This window comes from Ambystoma mexicanum, chromosome 2q, assembly GCF_040938575.1.
Source record: "Ambystoma mexicanum isolate Mex_15411 chromosome 2q, UKY_AmexF1_1, whole genome shotgun sequence".
NCBI lineage: Eukaryota > Metazoa > Chordata > Amphibia > Caudata > Ambystomatidae > Ambystoma > Ambystoma mexicanum.
Window position 1 is genome coordinate 70,056,161 of NC_090924.1, and position 18,929 is coordinate 70,075,089.

Genomic DNA, 18,929 nt, shown 5'->3' on the forward strand with positions numbered 1-18,929 from the left:
CCGCAGGAGTTCTCTTCCCATGTGGCCAGGGAAGGGCAGCCGCTACCTGATCCCAACTCTGGGGGTGGCTGCCTAAGGGAGGATCACATGGGAGGAGACAACCTTCATGGGAGGTAAGGAGATTCACTGGCAGGGACTTGGTATCCCCCTTCCCACTCAGGCTATGATACATACTCTTTAAATCCCGCAAGCTGTATTGCATTACTGCGACATAGAACCCATTACCCCACTTAGTACTGAATATTAACTTTTTTCAATTCTTCTTGGAAAGAATGAGACGGGAAAGATCGAGGGAGTAATGCAGAGCACTGAACTAGTGACGCGCTGTAGTAACTGGAAGTATCCGATAGGTGCCGGAACATTCAAAAGCCGGGCACCTCAAAGAAGATGGAGGGGAAGCAGATCCACCTTACCCGATGCAGGCCAGGGAACTAAGCAGATGACAGTCGGAGCAGGGAGCAGGCCAGTGGCTGTCGGCACCATCGCAAGAAGCTGGAAGGACAGTATGCCGCCCGAGAGCCTGTATCAGGAGAGGCTGCGAGAAGGAGGCCACAGTGAAGCAGGTACCAAAGTGCTGACAGGATGACATTTCTGCAAGCTTCGGCTCCCAGGCGAAGGAAGTGAGGACCGCAGAAAATGCATAAGCTGCCAGAAGAGACCAGTGAGCCCAAACAATGGAAGTGGGAGACCGGGGCACTTAAAAGCGTAGACTGCTCAGCACACAGAAGCTGGGCGAAAGCAACTCCAAGAATGGGAACGCAGAAAATATTAAGAAGAGAAACCAGTGAAGAGGGGTTGAAGACCCAAGGATAATTGAGCTAAACAGACATATTTTAAACAAGACCTGGCAGGCGAGTATACCAGGCAACGTGTGGCGAGTCTGGGACTCGCACCCAAAAGTGCATGTTGTAAAAGCCCTGGTAGGAGAAAACCCCAGGCAAAGCGATTGATACACTGGGACCCAAACCCAAATACAAAATGAACAATGTAAAGGCATAAGGAAGATGCATATCCCGGTGAAATCCCTGGTAGTAGAGTATAGCAGACATAGGAGAAAGATGAAAGTACAAAGTTAACATTGTGAAATGCGAGTCTGGGACCCACATCCAAATACAAAGTAAACATTGAATAGGCACAAAGGAAAACCCATACCTCTTTGGTGCAACCTGCTGTGAAAGTGTTTCTTTTTGCACCTTTTTGGAACTTTCTTTTGGAACTGTGGAAGGAGCACCTTCAACCAGTTAAGAGCCTATTCCCCTTTTCACATTATCTTAGGTTTATAATGTACGGTTCAGATTAGGATTTCGGACACAGGACGGAGAACTCTTATGCTTTTGGACATTTTGACATTGAAATGCTTTAGTTTCGTTGATGCACGGAAACCCCCTCATAGCAATAGGTCTTTCTCCAACCCTCTTTTCTGTTAATAAAAGTTTATAGTAATCAACACAATGCCCTTGTGTCCGAATCTTACTCCCGATTCCTTGCAAAATTTTAATGTGAGTTTTTCATAAATATCGGGAGGTATATGGAACAAGTTAATATGACTATACGCCTACACACATGCCAGACACAACAAACACTCATATGCCATACAGTCATACCCTACACAGCTCCCTACACTCAGTTGACCTGGCGCACCTGTGCCAATGCACCCGAGACAGGCCCAGTCTTCCCCAGTTATTGCCGTATTCAGCATATGGGCGTCTTTCCCTGCTCGGATTCCATTCCAACATGTATTACTAGGTTACTCATTATAATTTCTGCTAGGTTAAAGGTTTGCCTTACTACACAACATGGCGTTTCCCTCAAGAGAATCATTATCCCCGGCCCACTTACGAACAAGCTGGACTGCGCTGATAAACAAATTAAAACACTCTAAATTAGATGACATATCCGCGCCTACCAAACGCTAATAATTGCCATAACCCCAGTGAGACGCACGTTACGGGTGGAGGAACAAATTAGCGTCCCCCACCTTGTCTGAATATTGCCAATGAGATTGACACGCAGCTAGCAGTTCCTGCTCTTGAACTTACTAGAACTTATGTGTTTCGACCTGTCGAATCTAACCAGACAAGCGACGGCCATATGGAACCTATGCATACTAACACCAACACCCTCTGCAAGGGTCACCAACACCCTCTTCAAGGATCCTAGACCTATGCCCCCGGTGACCCCACTTGACCGATTTCCACTAACGCGGGAACAAGTGGGCACAGTCTTAAAGCTGCCCTTTTGAACACCAGATCACTGATTAGTCATGCCCAAGACATCCATGATCTGATCCTGGACAGCTAAATCGAGATTGTCTCGAATGGATTGTGTCCTCCCACATATTCCATATCTCTGATATTCCCGTATCCAGCTTGCTGCTTCGAAAAAATATTGTTCTCCCACTAGAGGGCGCTGCGCGCCGATGCCTGTCGAGTCGATGTCCCTCGGAGGCCTCTGTCACAACCTCAATGTCATCACTGATATAAGTAGTCATGCGCAGTGTCCGTTGCTCAGTTCGGTTTTTCCGCAATTCATGAGCTTCAGGAATGTAACGCTCGGTGCCGTGAGGAAACTGAATTCCTTTGTGTTTTTCTTTGAAAAAATCCTTCACTCCTTCGTTTGAGATGGCCACTTCATCGGCTCCATCTACGACCCGATCTGGTTTAAAAAAATGCTGAGATTGTGGCGCAAAGATGTCCATGACAGACCCCCACAGGGATTGTCTATGGTGGCTTGGGGCAGAACATCCATGTTCAGAGTGTGAGGAGTGCTCATCAATGACGGCGAAAGCCTTAAGAGAGCACAGAAGGAAGTTGGAGAGAGGCAAGACCAACAAAAACCATAACCCCGACCAAACATACCTCAGACTAGTCGAGACTGTCGTCTCCTCGATGTAAGAAATTCTCCCGTTCGAGATCTCGGATCGGATCACACCATTCATCCGTATCGAGACATAAATAAAATGACATAGATCGCCTTCAACCTCATCCTCCAGTTCACCGGAGAGAGTAATATGTCCTAGCTAACATAGCTCACAAGCTTAGTGGGAGGAATTTAGAAAGAAAATGTTAAAGGTGTTTGAGAATGCAGCCTTGCCCCCCTCAGAGACACCTAGAGGTGATACCCCAGGACAAAAACCTGGTAAACATAAGAGCCATGAGTGGTCGACCTCGGCATCACATACTCCTCAAGAGCGTACAAAACCCTTGAGTCGAGAAATAGCCTCTTTGCCACGCAAAACGTCGTCTGTCGACTCACGTCGAAACTGAAAACTGCATCATCGATGCAGACAGCAATTACGTTGAAGCAGAAGTCATCGACGACCCGAACGTTGACCCCTTCAATGCCAATCTCGATCCATTGAGGCCAATGACGTCCATGTCGACGGTTACAAGCTTGGCTCCACGCATGTTGTCTGTTATTGCTCCTTCTTCGTTAGAAATAAGTTATACACCTCTGACCCACTCAGATTACTTTAAATCATTATCCTCAATTTATGAGGAGGGAGAGGATTCTGATGCTGAAAGACCCTTTGGTCTAGAATGTGTGAGACCTTCAATTCCAGAAGAATTCATCCCAGAGGAGGTCAGATTGAAGGACCTGCAAGACTCATTACAGGAAGCAAGCGGGATTGATACTTCCCCTGAGGTGTACTTTAGTAGGCCTGATCCAGGAGATCACAAAGAGGGTAATTATAGGACTCTTATTAATAGGGTTATGGAATATATGGGGTGGTCTAGGCCCACACCAGTATACGAGCAAGATGACCACACTGATATACTTGACAAGGAGCCACAAGAAGACCCCATTATCCCTTTTCCCAAGGCCTTGCAGAAACAAGTGTCCACAAATTGGGAAACGCCAGAGGTGATCCCTGCAGTCAGCAAAAAACAAACTGTCAGCAAAATACAGAGCATCAACTGCAGACCCTCTGTACTTATCTAAACATCCTACCCCAGAAAGCTTAGTTTTTCGCCTTGTATTATGGCCCTAAAGTCTGTTAATGCCACATGCACGCTGGCAAAATCCAGCCACACCCTTTGGAAGTGTGCTTCAATGGCAGCTGACCATCTCCCTGAAGGGGAGGAGAGGGACAGTTTCTTGAAGGATGGGAAGGATGCTATGTGTGAGTCCCTCCAAACTGGTCTCGACTCTTTTGACAGCATCAGCAGAGCCATGGCGGCTAGTACCACAATCCGTAGATTTGCGTGGTTGCGGAAATCTGGTTTCTGTCCTGATGTACAGTCCAGACTTCTGAATATGCCCTTTGACGGCATCCATCTATTTGGAAAGAAAATGGATGACAGTTTGGGGAAGTTGCAAACTTCCAAGGCAGCGGTTGAATCTCTTGGAGCTGCAATAAGAAACTCCAAACCGCCCCACAGGTGTGCCCTGGTGGGGTAGATCCTTCCGCTATTACTCCACATTCGGAAAAGGCAGAGGACAGCCAGCTCAAAGAGGCCAGAGACGCTTCCCCTGTGGTGGACGGGGTAAAGGTACTAGGACTGCAACAGCAGCTGCTGCTGCTTTACCCTCAGCATCTGCGTCAGCGCACCAAAACCTCTCTGAGGACTTGCATCACAAAACATCAGTAGGGGGCAGGTTAACTCAACATCTGACAGAATGGCAGGCTATCACTTCAGATGCTTGGGCATTGGAGACAGTTGCCCAAGGTTACTGCCTGCCTTTCCTAGGCACGCCTTAGAGTCATCCACCGGGTAACAACTCTTTGATGTCTCCAGACCCACTCCTTATGCAGGAGATTGTAGACCTGCTAGAGAAAGGTGCTATAGACCCGGTACCTTTCAGCGTAGAGGAACAAGGGTTGGTACTGCCCATATTTTCTAATTCCGAAAAAGGACTGAAGAATGAGACCCTCCTTGGACTTGTGAGAATTGAACAAGTTCCTCAGGAAAGACAAGTTCAAGATGGTTACACTTTCTCAGATCCTTCAGGCCATTCAGCTCCAGGATTGGTTGCTATCTTTGGACCTTCACAATGCTTACTTTCATGTGCCAATACATCTCAAGCACAGAAAGTACATGAGGTTCACCATTGGCAACTCTCACTATCAGTTTCGGGTTCTGCCATTTGGGCTAACCTCCGCCCCGGGGGTTTCCACCAAGCTAATGGCGGTTGTGGCAGCAAGTCTCAGGAGAGGGGCTATTCATGTCTACTCCTACCTGGACGATTGGTTGATCAGAACGAATTCCCCGGAAAAAGCTCTGCATCATCTAAACCAGGCTTGTCCAACCTTTTTGAATGTGGGGCCGAAGCATTAACTTTTTGTCACCCAGTGGGCCGGCAAGCCAAAAGTCAACAACCTCACCCAAAGCAGTATATTAAAAAGCGATATTGTGTGACCTTTGACACAATAGCATCACAGGCAGTGATAGCCATGCAGTCCCAAGGATAGCTTTTGGTGTCATGGGCAGTGATCAAAGGTTAGTTGCATGTGATTTCTTTCAGTGTCTATGTGTTAATATTTTTCTGAAATAGTGGGGGCGACCGAGCGTAGCGAGGGAGCTACAAGGTTCTAGGGAGGGTTTGGGGGGGTTGCCCCCCCCCCCAAGAATTTTTTTTCAAATATGGGGTTGAAATGGTGCCTTTTACAGTTTTACAGCAGAAAAGGTGACCAAAAAGCCATAAATTTACAATCAGTTCTAAAGGTGAACATGAAAATTCCATGTCACCAACAGCAGAAAAGAACATTTTACAATACAACACATTTTAATGATCAATGTGTCCACAGTGTAAGACAGCACTGTCACTGATGTAACACATTGTCATGCTGGTTGTACCCAAAATATGCCTCTGTAGCAACATGTCTATGCTGGCTGTTCCCAATTTAGGCCAGCATTGTCCTGTACAAAAAATGATTGATGCTGCCTGAGCATGTGCCGTGTGCCCAATACATATGGCAGTTTATCTCTGTAATACACATTACTTCTGTGGTGATGAAAGAAGCATAATTCAATTCAACAAATAAAATGTGGAAAAGCGATCACCCAAAGGTGAACCTAATTGAAGAAACGCAATGTGAGCACAATCTAAAAGTATGCAACCTAGCAGGCCGAGCGCACCCTTTAGCTTTTCTTTCACCAATAAATCAGGGGGAGAGCGCAAACGCAGTCCCCCACTACCAGAAATAATGCAGTCGTGTATCCCGCATTTGGGAACATAGCAGGGGTCAGCAAATCCGATGTGCAATGGGTAAGCCTCACCCTGGGAGATCTGCCCTTGAGATCACATTCTCCCCTGCCAGCTAAGTATGAGTTGCATGCAAGAGGGCAGGGGTTGGGTCAGTTCTGGGATGCCCCGCTAAGCGAGGGTGAGAAGGCAGGCCCTTCCCCAGCCCCAACCCCCCAATCCCCGGAAGCTCTGAGCGTCTGCAGAGCTGCCTGTCCCGCGTGTAGGGGGAAGCTCCAGCAGGCATAGCCCAGCAGAAGAACAGATTGTAGTGCAGTTCCTTTCTCCCATCAGGCGCTGCTCGGCCCGAGATTTGTATAAATAGCAGGATGGCTCGAGCAGGCCTGTTGCAGTCTGCCCACTGGCCTGTCGGCCCCACACTGGCCCATGGCCTCCTGAGCGTAGCTGCTCAGCGCTGGCCCCATTGACACCATCATAATCATCCTGGACCTCGACACTCCACCACCCCTGAATCTCAGAGTTCTGCTCAATGACAATGCTGAAGCTTTGGCATCTTTGCCGTAACAATATGTAGTGTTGTGTCAGCCGAGCCTGCACAGCGCCAAAGGCAAGTATTCCCTTGTCAGGGCCCAGAGGGCACTGAGTCTTCCAGTGCCATCCACTTGACACGGCCTACTGTTCCCAGCATTTTCTACCCGCAAATCAGCACCACTGCCAAACAGAACTGCACCATTGGGGCCCATCGCTGCTGCTCTCCGACTTGACCCCAGCCCAGCGCAAAGGCACCCATGCTTCTGGTCTGATGCTGAAAAGCCTGGCTCTGCTGAGATCCTAAAGACAAGAACTAAGGTATTTTGGGAACATAGTACTATTGTTTTTTGTGTTGCAACTGTATCAGCTCACACCTGTCCTGAAGGGTATAGAGTGCCCTCAGACTGCGCTACCAAAAGAGTGAAAATAAGTTATACCTGTTGGGCTTGCCTGTTTCACTTTTATGATTGGGATCACTGCTGCATGGGTATTAAGCGTGTTATAAATAACCTATCATATCAGATCATATCATAGATCACAGATCAAGATCATAAGCAACTTACAGAAACCTTGGCAGGTGGTCCACTGAGGCCCATTGGCAGGTTGCAGTGTGTTATTGGGGCACTACTAGGGTAACATATTGTGCTGTACATGTGGTATTCACCATGCTTTGATACCCCACTGGCCACATCTATAATGTCCAATGTACTTGGTATAATGCATGGACATTTTCATCAATCCACACTGTGCTTAGAGGTAAGCGTAACTGAGCTCCCGCTGTTGTTCTTTGTCTCGAGATGAGGAAAAAATGCACTGCAAAGGTTAAGTTTCTCAGCTTCCACTTGTATTTTCTCCAGAGCTGCAGCAACTATTTGAAGTGTACTCCGATCCATTTTGTGAACAAACTCAATCCACTAACAAACAAAAACTTTGATTCACATTGATTTGGATTTTGTTTCCTTTCTATACATTTCTGGAGAGCATTTTTTGAAAGGTTGCTCTTGAGTGTGCAGATTATTTGCTATTGCCCACTTTTGTCGAATGGCAATTTCGGCAAAACATTTTTTTGCCGCATTTTTTTACGCTTTTTTACCAAAAAAATATAGATGGTAATTTTGGGTAAGGTATATAGAAAGTGAGGGTGCAGGGATTCTGCCATTGGTTTTTGTGGTAAAAAAAAGCAATAAAATTGACCCAAATGAATGTGGCGAAATTGGCATTTGCCATAAAAAATGCAGAGAAAGTTTATTGATACGATTATGTATGTGTCCACAGGTCAATCACAGCATGGCTGGGATTTGTAAGGGGGCCATGGTGATTGAATCCGGTTTACTGGTGAAAGGATGGTGATCCAGCACAGAGCAGCTCCTTTTGTGCCAATGTTTCCAAGTCTCCCCCCAAAAATATTGTGACTGATGATGCCGATGCAGAGAGGCAATGCAGCTCTCGTTTTGGGCAATACAAGAGGGAATCTCTGTATCAGCAGTGCATCTAGCCGGAGAGAAGAACACGACGGCGGACGCTCGGAGAAGGCACAGTGTAGTATCCCACGAGTGGCAACTAGCTCAGGAAGTCCTTCAAGAGATCTTCACCCTTTGGTGAACCCCTCAGGTGGATCTGTTCGCAACGAATGCCAACAGGAAGAGCGAGCTGTAGTGCTCCAAGGAATTTCCCCTGAGAGGAGCTCTAGGGGATGCGTTTGTAGTGGACTGGGAATATCCACTCCTCTACGCATTTCCTCGAGTCCCCATCATTCCTCGTGTAATACGGAAGTTGAGGAGGTTCAGGAAATCCATGATCCCAATTGCCTCGGATTAGGCCAGGAGAACGTGGTATCCGGACCTTCTAGACATGTCCATCTGCCCTCTGATTCCAGAGACGATCTACTCTTTCGAGAGAAAGGTCAGGTTCTCCATCCGGATATCAGGACTCTCAGCCTTCACGCATGGTTTCTGAAAGGTTGGGGTACAAAGATTGGGACCTCCAAGATGGCGTAATGGAGGTGTTGCTTTCGGCCAAAAGAGCTAGGGTAGGTCGATTTGATTGAAGGATGGATTTTTGCAAAAAAGGGGGAAAGTAATTTGTAAATTGTTCTAGGGCAACCATTTCAATCAGTCCTTCTAGGGTTTTATTATTAGTCCATAGGGTCACTGTTTGTAATCTGTTCACCCATCTCTAAAGGAGTTTCTCCCGGCTTCAACCTAATGGCTCGTAATTTCTGCAGATAAAAATTACAAGGTTGCCCCACTTTTTTCAACAAGCCTTCCTTGATGCGACAGGAAGGAGGCTCCCTATGCAAGGATGAGTAGTTGATAAGAGGTTTGGAGTTCCCCTTTTAACAAGCGTACCAAATGGCATTCCTTAAGTTTCTCAACCCCCCACCCCCCCAAGTTGTTCGGCCAGACATTCGAAGTTTAGGAAACCATTTCCCAGATCTTCACAATCCAGATAGGGTTGAACTACGCCTTGTGGCAGTGAACGGTCTTGCTTGCAATTCAGTTACCCTAGTTAGATTTTCCTGGTGTCTTATTTTCAGATTGTATCTGATGAGCTACCAATTGTGCAATCATATTGGCTAGGTTGGCCATTTATTCCAGGGGTATAAGGGTTCCCCCGTGCTGTCTGAATCAGAAAAAGAACAACTCTCAACCCTGTCGTATAAAGTCTAAAAATCATCGGAGTTGTCTGATTCTGTCGAAGGAGTGGACTGGGAGGTATCGGGTTTTAACCTCGATGGTCCCCGCTGGCACCATGGGAAAAGAAAGGCTTTAATGGAGCAGGATTTAAAGCAGTGGGTCTGATGAAGGAAGGGACCGGACAGATTTTTAGAATTATTCGGTCCCACGGCTGGATATTATAATGAGAGTGGGAGGGTATCTAGTAATACTTGAGTCTTAAAGAACAGATCCTGTTGACTGGAGGGAATATGAAACTTAGAGGACAACACTTCTTAAACTGGATCCATGGTCCGATTCTAGGAGATCAACTATTTTATTTTGCTCTTCCGGAGGTAGCACAATTATCAGCATGGGTTTAAATTTGTATCATTTGAATCACATCCCACTCTGACACCATATGTGAGGAACACGTGGTGGCAACAAGTAAGATACACACAAGTGATCACAGTTCAAGGGTGTTTACTAAACAATGAATTCTATAGGCAGGTTGGACAAACGCCTATCCTAAACCTAAATCTAAGATGGGAGCAAGCGTCGACCATCAAATGAAAAATAAGGCAGTACTTTTGGCGTTGTGTCAAATAAAAAAAGGCCTATGCTAAGAAATCTATTTCCAAACCTTACAACTAATACAAAAAAGGGTGTGGGTTAGTTCAAGAAAAGAAAAGTGTTCTCAGATAATATGTCAGGATGCGGTGGCTTGGGTCTCCCTGCCCCATGTTTTTGCACATGTGCTAAGATAGGAGCTTGGAGCACAGTACATTCTCAGGCTTCTCCCATGTGAGATGACAGCTCTAATGGCAGCTCTCAGGATCGTCGATGGCCAAGTCTCGTTTCCTTGAAAGTCTCTTGCCTTTCGAGGACCCGAGGTCTTCAACTAACAAAACAAAACTTCCTTTAAACACATGAAAGTTCCTTTCCAAGGTTCGCTGGTTGATAGGTTCACCTATGGGTCCCCCTCTTCTGGGCACTGATCCTTCTCAATTTCTAACTACACTTCATGTAGGGTGACTCCCCCCCCCACACCCCTGGTCCCCCTCTTGCGGGCACTGACCCTTCTTTATTGTTTGCCACAATTTTACATATCAGTTCTTCTCTCATGAACACTGGGTGATGGCTTCACCACTGGATCTCCTTCTGCCGGTTCAGACCCCTCTCAATCTCTTTTGCAGGATTCACTTCCCTTTGGTTTCTTAATGTCTTTTCGAACAGTTCAGAGTGGACATCCGTCTGTGGAGTTTTACGTCTGTCAAACCTATGTTTCTTGGGACTTAGACTTTTGCCCCTCTTGGGGTTTGCTTCCCTGGTTTCCTCTCACTGTGGGATTCACTTCCCTTGCTTTCACACAGTTTATAGATCAAAGTCTTTCAATTGTACAGGGATTTTGCTTGACCCTCTGTATGACCACTTTGACCTATTCCACTTGTTCTCCTATGGACTTCGAGTATCTGTAGTTTCTCTCATTTGGGGCTCGACCTGAGTCTTAGGTTAGCACCCAAGAGTGCCGGTTTCCCTCTGCAGCTGGTCTCCCCTTCAATACTTGTTTCAGTTCTTTACCCAGTTCATTAAACTTGGTTCAAACTTGCCACTTTGCGACTCTCCCAGTCAACACAGCCCAGTTCTTATCAATTTTCCCCTTGACTCACCAGCTGTGATGAACCGCTTGGCTTTTTTGGAGTGAAGGCCGGTACCAGGGGCGCGGTAGATTCCCTCGCTCCTGCTCATCGGCGTAGGCTTGCCCAGTGTACTGTTGACATCTGCTGCAAGACACTTGTGCTATTGTTCATGGTTTTAAGCTCTCTTCTACGAAGGTTCCGCGGGTCTAGGATGAAAAGGGCAAGGTCACTTGTCTCCTCGCCACCCTCTCGATTCCTGCTGTCTTTCTCCTTCGGTTGAACTGCCGCGCCCGATTACCTGTCTCGTCGTGCTGCTTGCCTTGCTCATGCTGTGCTCTCTGGCTTCATAGAGAGGGTCGTCAGGTGTGTGCGTGATTCTGATCAATTGCCTGACTTTGTCTGACCCTTGTATTGGGACATGTCAGGTAAACAGGCTCTGGCGTTATTGTGTTGTCCTTTGTACCGCGTGAAAGTGTTTGTGTCGGAAAAAAAAGGGGGGGAGGGCAGTGGTTTTGGATGCCCTACGTGGTAGGATGGGGAAAAGGTGTTGAAGGCAGGGGGATACTGCATCTCACCCGTCGTCACACTCCCACTCCCCGAGGACCCCCATCCAGGGGATCCTCCCTCACTGGTCCACCTAATGAAACTGGATCCAATAGCGATGGCTGTGTCCTGGCCACCTGGATATCAGATCCCCGGGGACTAGCTAGGGAGACACCTTCATGTTTCACACAGTCGTCGACCTCGTGTTCCTCGATGGTCTTCGTCTGCTCTCACAACCGTGACGTCAATCTCAGTATAAATAGCACGCACTGAGCCCGTTGCCTCAGCTCATGTTTTTCCTCTCACAAGCACAGCCATCTCTAATATTAATAAGATGTGATCGTTAATGGAGAGGAAGGTGTAAACCACGGAAATTCTCTCAGTTGATAAAGGGGTAGGCTGGGAGGGCGATGATGAATACATGGGAGGAACATCCAGTATAAAGAACATTACCAGGGGTAAGTAACTTGTTCTTCTAATGGATTGTGTTCTCCCACGTATTCCTCATCTTTGCTAGACTCCGATAGCAGTATGTTGAAGGAGGTGGGAATGGAGAATTTATTTCTGATCTATACTGTGTAGAACCACCTTCCCAAATTTAGCGTCGGACCGATGGAGAATCCAAGCAACAATGCCTTGTGAAGGTATGCAACAAAGACCAGGTGGCAGCACTACAAATGTCCTGCACTGGCACCGCTCTCTGAAGGGCTGAAGAAGTAGCCAACCCTCTTGTGGAATGAGTCCTCCAGGACTTCCTTACCAGCCTGATTTTAACATTCAGAAATGCACAGGATAATCCATCTAGACAAAGTCTGCTTGGTAACAGCCTGTCCTAACATGCGACCAACTAAGCGCACAAAAAGCAGATTGCACCGTCTGCGCTTAGAGAGCCTGTTAATGTAGAAGCTCAACGCTCTCTTGAGATCCATTCTGTGAAGTCTTTCGTCATCCTTAAAAGGAGGAGAGTAGAAGGATGTCAATACAATATTTTGTGCTAGGTGAAATTGTGAAATCACCTTTGGTAGAAAAGAAGGAAGAAACCTCAAAACTACTTTATCCTTATGGAAGATAACAAACGGTGGTTAAGACGAAGGAGCCAGGGTAATAGCCGTTAAAAACATTGTTTTCAAAGTAAGTATCCTGAGAGAACCCAAATGAAGAGGTTCAAAAGGAGCATCCATCAAGAAACTCAAGACCAAATTGAAGTCCCAAACCAGAAACTATAAAAGAAACCGGTGGGAAGATATAAGTTAACCCTTTCAGGAACTGGATGACAATAGGGAGTTTGAAATAGGAGCCCTGTTCCGCGAACACTTGAAAATGGACAGCACAGCCAGATAGCCCCTTGCTGTAGCAACTGTTAGAATGGATTTCTAAACTCTGGTTTGGTTGACAGATGAACTGGGGTAAACTTCTGGGAAGATAGCCAGACCAATTCACGGTAGCCTGAAGAGCAGTCAAGGCTAAATCTCAGGAGGGGTGAGAGCGATCAGGAGTCTCCAATGAGCGCACACAGTGAAAGACCAAGAATTACAATTAGACAGTAGTATACACAAATACACTCTTTATTATAGGCCCAATATCACAAATGAATCATGAAATGCAATAGTAAAATGCCACACAAGTACCACACTACGTAATATATATATATATTATATATACAGTCACTGGAGTCAGTGCGAGAAAGTCATTAACTCCACTAGTACCTGTAAAGGAAAAGGGGTAATAACTTTGATAGCGCGGACAACCTACAGAGATGGCAACCTTAACTTTATAAGTCCAGCTAAGATAAATGGAGCCTTGTGCTCAATGTGCGCTGTGCACATAAAAGGACTCAGCCATGCGTAAAGTTCAAAGTACTTCTTAGGCTGCAGGAAAAAGTTACGGGAAGAATTCTCAGGGGGTTAAACGTGTTCCATAAGTTAGGAGAGGATCTGCTATGGTGTACAAAGCTGTACCTGATTTAGGGAGTGGATAGTAACCAAGCCAAAAGGAAGACAAAAATAGCCTTCCGTGCGCAAATGCGTTTAGATGAACAAAGGGCAACCAGTAAGTGACTTCACTACTCACTGCCCTTACCTCGGTTTTGGTCCAGACTTGGCAGGTCTGGAGGTGGTTGTCCGAGGTTCAATTCCCTGCCCTCAGTTCACTTCCTAGATGCAAAGGCACTGCGGTTGCTGACACAGGTCCGATGTGGGACAGGAGCTGCTATTTTCAACTTGGTTGAAGAATTAAGAAAACACTGATGTAGCAGGCCTCGGGCACTGGAAGAAAAGTGGGAAAACTGCCTTCATCGACCATCACCTTTGCACAGGGTCGCGATATGACGCAACCTCCTATCTCGTGAACAAAAGGTGCTGGGACAACGAAATTTGGTAGAAAGGTGCCCTGTGGGATAAGCTGGGAATTTATGTCTCCCAGTATACGCCTCAAACAAAACACTCTTGAGGCATCTTGGAACCATAGATCAAGTTCATTAGTGGGTCACTACCCATGTGGAAATTGTAGTGTACGTCAATTAATTTCACAAGCTAGGACCTTCACATATTGTAACTTTGTATGGGAACTACGCAAATTTTCCAACTGCCAAAGACAAAACCTTGTGTATGGCATCACATGCCCATGTAACCTACTTTATGTAGGTATGACAACTAGGAAAGTTGTCACGAGAATTAATTAACATCAATCTCGGATATGAAAACAGAATCTGCACCCCTAGTTGCACATTTCCTGGCTGCTCAACATTCAGCTGATGATATAAGTTGGATTATAATAGATCAAATCCAATGGGACAAATGCAATTGTTCAACTACCACGAGACTATTAAAACTAGAACGGAAATGGATATATTGGTTACAGACCCATACTAATGGTCTCAACGAAGAATTATAATGGCCTTTACTTTTAATGTAAGAATGGTTGAGGCAGATTGTGAGAAGCACACAAATATTGTGATTCGATGCGCAGGGACATTGACAGCAGGTAAGGAATCAGCTAGTCGTGTTTCGCCTTGTGTCTTGAACATTTTCCTTACAGGCTTTAAATGTTTTATTCACTCTCTTGGGTGCAGTGCAATCACTCTAAAAAGCCACATGCTTTCTCTTTAGCAACGCAGCAGACTTTCACCGATTGAGAATCACAGAGATCCACTTCTATACAGTCCGACGGGAGTCCCGAAAAGTTAAACAACTTTGTAAATAAACGCGCGTCGGCAATAACAACAGGTAAGGGAATCACCTCACGTGTTCTATCTTCTATGCTCTACCGCATGGTTCCAATGATTTATGGACTCTTACTCATGCAGTCCAATTATTATTTTAAGAAGTTTTGTGCTTCTTTACAGCAACGCGGTAGACCTCAATCTATGGTCAGCGCATTTGGAGACAGCGCCCACAATACAGAGACACTGTGCATTCTGCGCTCTTTCTTCTTGTGGAACTCCACAGTGGTAGACAGCCTGCCCCTCACCAAGCCCACAAATTGATATATTTTGATCACACAGTATTTGGCTGGGTGTGTCTTTTTAGTGTTCAACTTTACATGCTAATGCAACTTTTGCCCCAATACAGTGCCACCCGGAAGGACTGCCACCTACGAACTGTTTTCCTCAAAGCAGCTACTTCAGGTAAATGAACTGCCATACAGGTTTCTGACTTGTATATCACTTGTGCGTGTGTTTTATCTTCTTTCAAACCTTTACCCCCTTCCATCCGGGTGATCTCTAGCGATATGTAGACTGAGTAATCACACAGCTACCCACCTCACACCCTTCAGGGCCATTGTTTCTTCCACAGCTGACAATTCACTGGTCGGTGCCGCTTGTCTCGTCCTTCTCTCAGGGCGGGTTCGCAGAAGTCAGGGTTCTACAAGGGTATATAAGCAGGAGCACTTCAATTGTCCTATTAGCAATCTTGGTCCGGAGTTGATTGATGCTTCCTTCTCCCGTGCCCTTTTCCCTCCTAGTTCCTGCATGTCACAGGTGCACAGTTGCCCGAATTTCAGGGGTCTGTGGACAAACTATTTTAATTTTGTGAATCTTTTTTCATCACAGCTAAAATGAGTCATTCCCACCACTTTCCATCTACTCGTCCTGATGAGGCTGGTCTGCAAACCATCTTGAGGACCCTTGGTGAAAGCTGAAACTCGAGTCGACGAAGACAGTGGATACATATTTCTCTATAAAATAGATTTTGTAATAATATAATTAACGATTATACAATAAGTACACAACAATACCAAAACAGGGTCACATTTTGGACACATGTTATGAAGGATTCCAATCAGGCGTCACACACCAGACCAGGACCTTCACCCTTAGCCTTAGATGTAGCGTGCAATGAGAATGCTTTTTTTTATTTTCTACGAATTCGAATTGAGCCGATACCCAACCCGTCACACACCCACTTTCACAAATACAATGGGTCACAATGGACCATGAACCGGGGCAGTGGGAGGTAACACAATATTTAGTCATCTTAAAGAAAATCACACAATATTTTTATTGGGCAGCAATCACCAATGGGGTGATCATTACAATGAAAACCACTGAAATACACTTGGGTAACCCTTCTACAAGAACATACCCAAAGCACAAATGAATAGGAGCACTTTTTCAATTAGGATAGATAGCACCAGAGTTAAGGTTTCCCCCTGCAATGTTCCCTCGAACCCCAAATAATCGAATTGAGTGGATAGAAAGAAGCAGCAAGGAGTCAAAATCCTTTGCAATTGCATCAAATGACACTCAGATTTTGTTAACTAATTATATGTGTGGTGAAATAATAAGGTACATATGTTTTATCAAAGTATCAGGGATGTAATATCACTAGCAACTATAAAGCAATATATCACAAAAGGCACACAGATCAAAATCAATTTGAAAGTGAGAACCCCATTGCAGTCAAAATCTCACTTGTAAAAGTTGCATTTTCACCTTTTTTTCAGTTTTAAATGTCAAAATGTTTTTTTTTTTTAAATGGGTGAAATACACAGAATTGGAATGCAGTATTTAGGCTGGGGAATAGATTCACATCCCAGGGACAATCTAGAAGTGAAAGAGTGACTATAGCTAAAGAATTGGATGAGATTTTCCAGGTGAAAGAAATTCGGTTTTTGGTAAAATAAAGCAGTTACAAAGAGAAAATCGGTTAGGAAAGAAAGGCAAGTTTTATTTAAACTAGATTATCCAGACTAAATTGTTAAAGAAAGACACAGTAAGCTCCAAGGTTGATTTGCGACGTCTACCTTTTCACCCCGCGTTCAACTTTATGTGGGGATTAATTTGATTATTCAAAATATGACTAAGGACTTATGATCTATGCAAGACTGAAATGAATAGAAAAGTGGCGCTAATGCTGGGAGATAAAGGACAGGGTGCACAGAGAATTCTAACAGTCTTAAACCAGTTATCAAGGTCTGAATAGGATTACTAAGAAAATAGGACAAAGAAAGTATCAAGAAAGGGTAGACTATGTGTGGCTATGGGATGGGTAAACACTCACAAATCCACGCTTGAATTTGGGATGGCCAGATCAGGTTCTGGACTCAAAAGGTTCTTGTCACAGCAAGGCAGCTCTCCTGTCAGCAAACAGCTGGGCAAGTCTGGTCACTGGATGGCAAGCATACAGCGGGCATGCAGGTAGTGGGCAAAAAGCCAGTCTGGTCAAAGGATACTTCCCAAAGGGTACCACAGCTTTTCCCCTTTGTTATTAGGATTTTAGTGGTGTTTCTGGATCAATGGCCATGTTGGGATAGGATCAGCAATGCTTTGGCCTGCAGTAGGGTCTAATCTTACAAATGTGGATCTGGAATGTCTGGATATGCAGGCGCTGGAAATTCAGGAGAGAGTGTGTAGAGTTCCATCAGCCTCTCTTATTTATAAGACATGGTGACATCAACAGATTTATTATGGGGGCAGGCTTTGGCTGGACATGCCTCTAACCAACTGGATTGGTCAAGGTCTATTGTTACTGCCTTCTTGTTAGCCGGTTGGATTTTTAGAGACATGACACCAGCTTTATGATGTGGGTTGGCTATGGCCAGACCCTCCCATAGTTAATTTTGCCACAACTCAGTTTTGACATCAATGGCCCATTTTTACAGTTGTGGCTCTCTTGCATACTGCAAAGGCAAATTACATATTTTATACAGAGCATGGCAGTCCAACTCCCAAGTTTGTAAGACTTTGTTTCGTCCGTCTAATAATCTTTCAGCATTTTCAGTGAGAAATATTCAACCTAAAATTCTATAACTTTATACATGTGTACATATTATCATAAGGTATGTTAATCTTGATTTTCAAAGTGGCACCATATACTCTTTCCTCCGAATATCCAATTCTCTGCCATTTCTGTCCCTTATATGCCAGTGAAGGCTACCACATCTTGAATTAAAGCCACCAAAATTGCATCTAGATTGTGATAATTTCACATTTCTGCGTTGTCTAATTGCAGAGATAAAAGTCTCAAAGTTGTATTAATACACTAGTCTTCAGAGCCTAAATGGGCTGGCCTTTGTCCTCCAACTGTGACCATTTTTGCCTTCAGGCTACAACCAAATCAGTTTACCCAGGGCTGCCCTGGAGTTTCCACAGCTTGAGTGACTGGTGGTTGTCACTTCCAAAAGTCACACGTAGGTGTCCCAGATCTATTGTCTCAAGCTGAAGCCCAGACAGAAGTCTGACGAGCATGTGATATTCCTTTCTCTTGGTCCATTCAAAGTTTTCAAGGCAACAGTTAACATGCAGGTGTCCCAGAAATCCTTTGTGGCTCCTGTTGGGGGAATCACTCAGCCCCCAACTTTCCTTTGAGCCATAGTAGAACCCTGTTTGGCTAATGTTTTGGGGACATCATGTTATGTGTATAGGTTTTTTTAAAATCATTTGAATTACAATATAAATGAAAATAGACAATTTGTTTTATATCCATTTAAAGATAGCTTTTTGAAAAAAATTGTTATATATGGTTAAAGGGCACTGTACTTCTTTTGTGTGCGACAATGACCTAGTTTTAGGTTACTTAGTGCCTAGCCTGTGATAAGCTTTTGCTTCCACCTTCTTCTTGCTTTGGGATTCCCCAAAGTCTCAGGTTGAAACTCGCAACAGCAATGCTCCTGCACGGTACCCAATGTTTCAGCTGGTCAATCCACTGGATGGACCAGGGACACTTCTGAGAAGGCTTACTTGCAGTGTTACCAGGGGGCAATGAAAGGGACTGGTCACACCACTGCAAGGGTTTAAAGCACCTTCACAGGCCTTCTGAGATCAAGCGCAATGCAGGGCTTGCCCGGGACAATAATGGGATGTGGGTGCCAGCCCTCTTCAGTGTGTCTCAGGGTTGTCCTTTGTTCTGCTCAGCGCTTTAAGATAGTTGGTTCCTTCTGCAGACTTGTTCAAATGTATTACTGATTTGCTGGA

At 45.2% G+C, this 18,929-nt stretch overlaps 1 protein-coding gene and 1 non-coding gene across 3 annotated transcripts in view; both read right to left on the bottom strand.

Moving 5' to 3' along the window:
- The window catches only part of CLUAP1 (clusterin associated protein 1), a 1,096,220-nt gene that overhangs the window by 116,299 nt on the left and 960,992 nt on the right, over window positions 1–18,929 (bottom strand). The gene's annotated exons all lie outside the window — the stretch shown is intronic.
- On the bottom strand, window positions 6,109–6,270 carry LOC138570419 (U1 spliceosomal RNA). The gene has a single exon (XR_011303479.1). It is a non-coding gene; the product is annotated as a U1 spliceosomal RNA (small nuclear RNA).